Consider the following 9,157-nt stretch of genomic DNA (forward strand, 5'->3'; position numbering starts at 1 on the left):
AATTCTGTGCAATAACTACTCACCCAGCATTTATATTGGTTGCATTAGGGTTCTAAGTAAACTGACCATGGTTTGAAGTGTGAAGGATGGTATGCCTGGTAGGCAACACACAGATAGTAAGCAATTTTATCCAGGTCTCTTGAGCATCCGAAGACTTAGGTATCTGCAGAGTCTGGGGATCAGTCTGCTGACTGTGGTTATAGAAGGATAGCTGTTATGTGATTACGCTGGCTACTCAGGACACAATTCCAGGCACTGGAATTCATAATGGCTGGGATGCGCCTAGCCTAGACCCCTGCATTACAAGCATAGGCTGGGGATTTACACTGAGGAGGCACTGACCTTTTAAGAGTATCCTAAAGAAATGGGGGTGAATAGGATTACCCATTATGGTAAATAATTATTATCCTGAAGACCAGACACAATTGCATGCACCTTTTAGATTATAAATGTGTCTTTTCTAGAAGGATTTTTCGCTTCAAAGGAGTTCACAACCCTAATGGAGGGCTGCTGTGAGAATCTAAACTGCTAACTTTTAAGGACAGTGAAGAGTCAGCAGTGAGACTGGAGGAAGCCAGAGCAGTGGAACTGAGTGGGGAGCAGTATGAGGTCACTGGCCAAAAGGGGCAAGGAAGGCCCTCAGCATGCAACTCGGGAAGCTGCTGTGACATCTGTGACAGACTCAGCTGCTTCTGGAACAGGCCTTGATTACGGTTTGCTAAGAAAATTAATGAGATAAAGGCACTGACGAAGAAGGGAGAGATGTAGGGGAAACCACGGAATTGAACGCCAGGCTGCAGCCAGATTGTGGAAGGGGAATTTCTCTTTTATTCAGCATTGGTATGCACACAGAAGATAAGTAAACTAAATTGAGCTGTGACTGTGTTCCATTAAGCCATGAAGGGAAGATAAAACAAGCACAGATTTACATGAAGGAATGAATACTTCACTAATTTCAAATCAACCACTGTGGTAATTTGGTCCGTTTAAATTTTAATTACACCTTCCCTTATGACTTGTTTGCAGGCCTGATAGGCAACCAGAGTTGGGAACTGTGGATTTTTTAGTAACAAATGGGCTGGTGTGCTCAGACGTCAAAATTGTTTCTTAAATACATATTGTAGTCAGAAAACGATGGTACTTTTGGAAAATACGCTAGTTTTGCAAACAGGCATGGCAATCAACTTGAGACAACAGTAGCGCTTCCTCACAGTTTCTGGGTTCAGAAGAATGATGCTTTAGTGGGTGACACACATCATTCCACTACATTCTCAGTGTTCTTTAACGTAAGCAGAAACCGCAAGATAGTTTGAATGCTTCTCATTGCCACGGGTATATCTTAACTGAAAAGCGGGCTCCGGGAATTGAAATGCAACCTCTAAGAGGCAGAGAAGGAACCAACGTGTAGCTGGCAGCAAGGCGACTTCCCTGATCCTAACTGCATGCAAAGAGAGGGCGAGCGCCAGTCCCTTCCAAGTTTTATTTCACCACCCTTCAATCCAGCTCCATTTAAACTCAACTCTTTCTTAATAAAACACAACGTTATGTCAGACTATCTCCTCACGTCCTAAAGAGCAGGACCTACTTAGTTTGCATCACTTGTGTCCTCTTTCTGGGCACCTCCAGGGACAATGCCCCCAAAACTGACTGGTAGGAACCGGCCTGGATCCCGCCACCGGTAGTCACCGTCTCCGCCAAACTTCGACTCCCGACTCGCCGCGACAGCCGGCGTCACCGCCACAACCACTGCAAGCACAGCGGCTTCCCTAGCAGCCACTTGACAGTTTCAAACTGGGGGCCCTGATGAAAGACAGCTCTAGCCATTGGTCCACAGCTTCAGCAATCTTACATTTGATTGGCCCTCGGAAAGTGGGCGGAGCCTAAGGGGGGTCTCCGCCGGAGAAGCCGGAAGTCAGAGATTTACAGGCAAAGGCCCGCCCAGAGTTCCCGGTACACGGCGCATGCTTAATGCTGCTCTGTGGCTGAAGACTACTACGGGGCGGCAGTGCAGACAAATTTAATTGATCCTCGCAAGTCTGCAAAAACTGCATGCTGCTGATTTTCAACAAGGAGTTTGGTCTTGGCACAAAGCCTCGAGGTTTATTTAGTTTCATGCACAGACAGCAGGCCATAGAATCGCTGGCCTGGCAGCTGCTGTCTTAAAAATACAAACGCCCGAGGTGCTCTATTGATTTCTTTAGTTTTGGATTAGGGAGTCTGAGTTTAACAAATAATGTCAGGAATTTTGAAGATGAGGGTATAAAACACTGCCCGCCTAAGTTTTGCCAATGACCTAAATGCTATAGGCTGCAAGGCCGAAACTTTTGGTGGAATATCGACCTTAACACAGATCACAATTACAATTTAAAACTCCGTTTTACCAAGTACTCATTATCACCTTCCGTAGTGCTACCCCACATTGTATGGTCTAGGGAGATTAAATGAGTCAATATATTAAAACAGACATCACACGGACATATAAAAACACCAGTTTTTCAACCCTTTCACTACACTTGGTGATAAATATGACTAGAGATATGTAAAGGTCCAGGTGAAAGGATTCGGCTAGTTAAGACCCCAATCTAGAAAATAATAATCTGTTTGATCCACCTCCCTTTTTGTAACCTAGATGATGCCACTTTCTTATTTCTGTATACGGAAGTGGCACGACTGGAGCCTCACCGACTTGCATTTGTCAAGAGCTAGATTTTTATTATCTTTTAAAAGTTATGCTGTGTGTGTGTGTGTGTGTGTGTGTGTGTGTGTGTGTGTGTGTGTGTGTGGGTGAGGGGCACGGTGCATGTGTGGAAGTAGAGGACAAGGGAGGAGTTTATTCTCTATTTTCACCACGTGTGACTTGACCTGGGGATTGAATGCAGGTCCTAAGTCTTGGTGATAAATGCTTTTACCCATTGAACCATTTCACTAACTCTTACTTTGAATGATAATGAAGAAAATCTCCAGAAATTTCTTTGGCATTAGCTATGTTGATTTCCATCCCCCAAGCTTATTTTAAAAGACAAGTTACTAACACTAGAAGTAATTTTATACTTTGTTCTAATAATTGTTGTTTAGTTGAATACTACTTGGTGACCCTGTTGTGTTTTATAAAAGGAGCGGTGGTGGCAGTGGCCCTGAATAACCAAGTCATGTGACAGGCGTAGTATAAAGGGGAGTTTATTTAGGACCTGGAGGAGGGGTAGAGGCAGAGAAATGGGGACAAAAAAGGACAGAAAGAGAGGAGAGAGGAAGAGATGAAGAAGGTAAAAGGCAGGCTGGGGTTGGGGTGGGGAGAGGGAGAGGGAGGGAGGGAGGGAGGGGTTGAGAGAGCATTTGAGGCCAGGCTGGTACCTGGCTGTTGCTAGGTAACTGTTGGGCGGAGCCTAGAGGAAATCCTAATAGACCCCACGCACATGCATCTTTGTATGTTCCTGCCGCTATAATCCAGTGTTTTTCTTCCTCATACTTGTATGTGTGTTACTGTGTGTGGAGGCCAGAGGTTCACGTCAGGTGTCTTCTTCAATTACACCCCACTTTTTTTTTTTTTTTTTGGTTCTTTTTTTCGTAGCTGGGGGCCGAACCCAGGGCCTTGAGCTTCCTAGGTAAGCGCTCTACCACTGAGCTAAATCCCCAGCCCCACCCCACCTTATTTTTTGAGACATGCTCTCTCGCTGAAACCAGAGCTCATTGATTTGGCTCCCGTAGCTGGATAATGAACAAAAGTCAGTGATGCAGGAATCTCAAAAGTGAAGAGAAAGCTGCCCATTTGCCTGTCTGGACCAGCATGTCGGGGAGGCCAGACTGAATACCTCAAGAAAGATATGAGATTTTACATCAAAGGTAAATGATTTATTTTTAGGATTTTAGAAGAGAGATTAAAAACGACTTAAAGGAGGCCGAAGAGAAAATTTCTATGAGGTATTCTGAAGATAGAATTTATGGATCTTGTCGGAGAGAAAAATGTCAAGGACTACTTGGCTTGAGTAACAGTGGATGGTATCGCCATATTGTATTGGAAAAGAGGGCGTCAGAAGAGCAGATTGTGAAAGAAGATCAAAATTCAATGTTAAATACGCTTTAAATAAAATGCTTGGAGTTTGCAAGTGGGCTGTTCCCTAGATCATTGAATAAACATGTCCAGAGTAGAGGAAGGAGCTTGGATCTATAGATCTAAATTGGGAGTTTTCATAAATAGATGTGGATTGTTTTGGAAATGGTTTCACTTTTTCATCTTCCCCTTGCATCTGTGGCATTTGCCTGATCTTATTGCTTTCCCACCTGGGCCCCAAAGGACGCTAAGGAACACTGTGCAGTGTTTGATCAGGCTGTGCCCATGGGTTTTTTTTTTTTTTTTCAGACTCCGTCTTGCTTTGAGAGACTCCATCTTACCAACATCACTCGGCTCCATTTTGAGTGCAGAAGTTCAATGGTAGTGCATCCTGGTGGGCACATAAAACAGCACTGTCCAACACCACTCAGGATACACACACTAACAACTCCTTTCTATAAGAAGAAAGGATACTACTTTCTACTTAGGAGCATATTAAAACATTCCAGGCAAAACACGCCTGAGGCCAGATTGAGAAAAGGGTGTAACTTCCTTATTTGGACCCCTCGAAGGAAAACTCTTAACGTTGATAGTGAAAGGCTCACCAATCTGTCATCTGACCACCATGTGCGTGTCCATGTGCATGCATGCGTGCGTGCATGCGTGCATGCGTGCGTGCGTGCATGTATGCGTGTGTGTGTGCGTGTATGCCTGTGTGTGTGTGTGTGTGTGTGTGTGTGTGTGTGTGTATGCCTGTGTGTGTGTGTGAGAAGGGATTAACAGATCTCTATGGCCCCACAGGCATGAGCCAGTTAATCTGTTTAGACCTGATCCTACCCCTCACCTCCACAGTCTGCATTCTCCCGGAAGTATGATGCAGCCCTGACTATAACAGACCTCCAGTGGGATTAATTATCTGACCCCTCCTACAACAGACACTCTTTCTGCACCTCTATCACATCCCCTTCTGCCTCTGTTCAGCTTCTTTGAACCATCCCCCCCCTCAATCTCTGCTATGGCCTCTTTAACCCTTTGTATCCCTTCTGTAATGTACATAATCACCCATCTATCCTTATATGTAAATAAAGATATTTCTCCTGTGTGACCTGACTGTTAATCACTAAGACTGAAGCAAAACAAACTGCTTGCCTAGCAAGGTTGGTTGCAAGAAAATGAGGACTACTTGAACAGTGTGGAAATAAAGCCACCATACCTTGTGAATTTATTGTTATTCTACCCAGGCTGACCTTGTGGAAGGACACAGATGTGTTTGTCTACATTTCTGACATAGCATCCTACAAGACGTGACCAGAAGCTTTAAAATGCTTAGGCATTTGGTATGGTTTGCTCTTGCCTCCTGTCTTATTCATGAAAACACGACTGGGTTTGACTGGTAGTACCCACTCAGGTACTTACAGGACACTTACAGGTACTTACAGGAGTATGGTGGTACACACCTGTAGTCCCAGATATTAGAGAACCCCATGAGAAAACCAGCCTGCATAATAAAACCAGACCTAGCCTACAGGGCAGTGCCAAAAGGACTGAAAAGCTTTTCTGCAGAGTCACGTGCCAAATAAATGTTAATTGCCTAAAGCCACTGTGCTTTAGTGTGGTTTGTTACATAGATGCCTGGGGCAAAAGAGGACAGATGACTGCAGTTTAGATTAAAGGATCAGATGGCATGGTGGGTAAAATAAGCAGAGGACCCAGAATGGAACCTTGACCCTCTTTAATAGAGATTGTGTGGTGATAGCAGAGCCTGAAAAAGAGGGGGGAGTACTTGAGAAGATAGAGGAAAACAGAAGATGCTTCAAGAAAATGCTAATAAAATGACTGTTTCGCACCTGCCCTAGTATCTCCTGTCCTCACCTCATCCCCTCTGTTCTTGGTTAAGCCATTGCTGAATTCCACTTGAACTCTTTCTTGATGGACTGCTTTCATTGTTTTCTTCCTGGCCTCCAGCCCTTACATTCTCCACGGTCTTAATCGATTTTCTTGTTGCTGTGATTAAATAATGCTCTGAGAAGAGCAACTTAAGGGAGAAAGGACTCATTTTAGCTTACATCAGTAGACGTGGTCTACTGTGATGGAAAGTATGGAAGTGGGGACTTGGAACAGCTGGTGTTTTAGGTGTCAAGGGAGTAATGAGTGCCTGCAGGCTACTCAGACCCCATTCTCCTCTGATACAGTCCCGAGTCTCAGTCAGGAAATGGTACCACCCACAGTGGGTGGACTGCCCCACCTCAATCAGTACAGTCGAGGCAACCCCTACAGACACGACTGCAGGAAATTCCAGATTTTGTCACATTTGGCAACATTGACAATCACATTTGCAAATTATTTTCTCGTGACGCCATAGGACTGTACCACTTTCTCCTCTAATGTCTTTTACATATCTCATGATCCTAAATGCTCTCCAACATCCAGCCCCACCAAAAAATCTCTGCTAGGGTCTTCCAACTTGATGCTAAATGTGAAAATTGGGAAAGCCGTATAATATTTATAAGGTCTTTGAAGTTGAGAAAAATAATAGAACACATAAAAATCTAAGATCAGAGTAGTCTGAGGGAAACCAAAATGGTGAAGGATTGTAGCTAAGTGGTCTGTGTTTGAGGCCCGGGTGAGAACACACATTCTCATGCCCAAGGAATTCGGTGTGTGTGTGTGTGTGTGTGTGTGTGTGTGTGTGTGTGTGTGTGTGTATGTGTGTGTGTGTGTGTGTACAGGGTTCCTGCTCAGGCGGGTGCCCAATGAGTGCTTGGACTTTCAGGGAACATGATTGCTTCTATTTTCCTGTATGAAGCGGTTGGCACTGCTTCAGTGACCAAAGGAGCTGCCAAGTGGTTCATCATGGACTAGAGTAGTGGCGAGGGTACTGGGAACAGGAGTGTGGTGGAGGTGTCATGGCTGATCACTGTTACCAGAGAAGAGGAGGGAAACTGGAGCTGTACGATAGAGGGATGAAAGTTCCTACTAGGGAGAGACTCTACGGGAACAGGTAATTCACCAGTCCACAAGTGGTCGCCTTCATGTCAAAACCGAAAGACCTCAGCATCCTTTAGCAAGCTGTCTTTCCAGGATGGGCATAAAGCCAAAAGCCCAGCATGTAAATTTGAAGAGGGTCAAGATGTCTTAGCTAGACGGTCAGATGGCTTGTTTTATCTTGGGACTATCAAAAAGATAAACATATTGAAGCAGAGCTGCTTCACATATTGGGGGACAGTTCTAAAACCTGGGTTCTCTGGAAGGACACGCAAACATGAGCCACTGGGAGTGGGGAAATGGTCTGCACAATATGTCAAGAAGAGTACTCAGAAGCTCCCAATGAAATGGTTATATGTGATAAGCGTGGTCAAGGATGTTGCCAGCTGTGTCGTACGCCTCATACTGACTCGAGTGTGATCGATTCAGATGAAAAGTGGCTTTGTCGACCTTGTGTTTTTGCAACAACAGCAAAGAGGGGTGGCATGCTTAAGAAAGGACCAAATGCCAAAGCACTGCAAGTCATGAAGCAGACATTACCCTTTGGTGTGGCTGACTGTGAATGGGATGCAGGTCATAAAGCCAATGTCCGTCAGTGGTACTGCTACTGTGGAGGCCCTGGAGACTGGTATTTAAAGATGCTGCAGTTGCTGCAAACGTAAGCAGTGGTTTCACGAGGCTTGTGTCAAATGCCTTCCAAAGCCAATGCTATTTGGAAATAGGTTTTATACATTTATCTGCTCGGTCTGCAGTTCTGGACCAGAATTCCTCAAATGTCTACAATGACAGTGGGTAGATATAGCACGCCCACAAGATATTCACAAGAAGAAGTACTTTGATTCTGAACTTGAGCTTATGACATACATTAATGACAACTGGGATCGATTGCACCCTGGAGAGCTGGCAGACACCCCCAAATCTGAAAGATATGAGCATGTTCTGGAGGCGTTAAATGATTACCAGAGCATGTTTCTGTCTGGGAAAGAAATAAAGAAGAAGAAGCATTTGTTTGGGTTGCGAATTTGTGTTCCTCCTGTGCCACCAAATGTGGCTTTCAAAGCAGAGAAAGAACCTGAAGGAACATCCCATGAATTTAAAATTAAAGGCAGAAAGGCATCCAAACCTTTATCTGACTCAAGGAGAGTAAGTGATGGGATAGAAAAAAAGGTCATCCTCCTGGCTCATACACAAGAAAAAAAATGATTAAAAAAAACCGCTGAGCTACCTTTGGATAAGGAATCAGTTTCAGAGAATCTGAAGTTAGATTTACCTTGTTCTATAGGGAGAACTGAGGGAATTGTATATTCATTCAATACCTCAGATGTGGACCCCACAGGTGCTTCCAGTGCAAAAGAAACTCCTCGCCTAGCATTTCCAGGCATTATGGATTATCTGACTCTAGAAAAAGAACTCACACAGGATGATCGTGGCCTGCTGCAATACCGCATTTGCGGAGAAGAAGAGGTCGCCTTCCACGAAGAGCACTCCAGACTCAGAACTCAGAAGTTGTAAAAGACGATGATGGCAAAGAAGCTCACCAGTTCGAAGAACTTAACACAGAAATCCTGAATAGCTTAGCAGATCAGGAGTTACAGCTCAATCACCTGAAAAACTCCATCACTAGTTATTTTGGTGCCGCAGGTAGAATAGTATGTGGCGAGGAATACCGGGTTTTGGCTCACCGGGTGACGCTGGATGGAAAGGTGCAGTATCTTGTGGAGTGGGGAGGAGCGACTGCGTCCTGACCCTGGGACTGAACCTTATGTTCGCTGCGCTTGTTTTCTGTTGGTACAGTTTTTAAAAAGTGTGGCTTTGTTATCTTTCTTAGAAAAACGAACAGAGAAAACACAAAAAATACAAAAGGAGAGGATACTGGCCTTAATGATACTTGTCAATGTTACAGATGTTGTCATAAAAAAGATATCTTTTAAAAACCAGAGGAGAGACTTAATTGTTTTTTTTTAATATTAAGATTTGTAGACTGTTTCTAGGAGAGGATATTAAACATGATTCAAACCCATGGATGGTGTTAGACACTTTTTATAATTATTCCATTGAGTCAATTTTTATGATTAGTGATTATCAGAGCAAACAGGTCATGTAGATAACACAAGTATTTGGAGA

The 9,157-nt window shown here is 44.1% G+C and overlaps 1 pseudogene; it reads left to right on the forward strand.

The window, feature by feature from the left end:
- The first annotated feature begins 7,317 nt into the window (after positions 1 to 7,317).
- Positions 7,318 to 8,778, forward strand: LOC116895680 (annotated as a pseudogene).
- The last annotated feature ends 379 nt before the right edge of the window (positions 8,779 to 9,157 follow it).

The sequence above is a fragment of the Rattus rattus genome, chromosome 3, assembly GCF_011064425.1.
Source record: "Rattus rattus isolate New Zealand chromosome 3, Rrattus_CSIRO_v1, whole genome shotgun sequence".
Taxonomy (NCBI): Eukaryota; Metazoa; Chordata; class Mammalia; order Rodentia; family Muridae; genus Rattus; species Rattus rattus.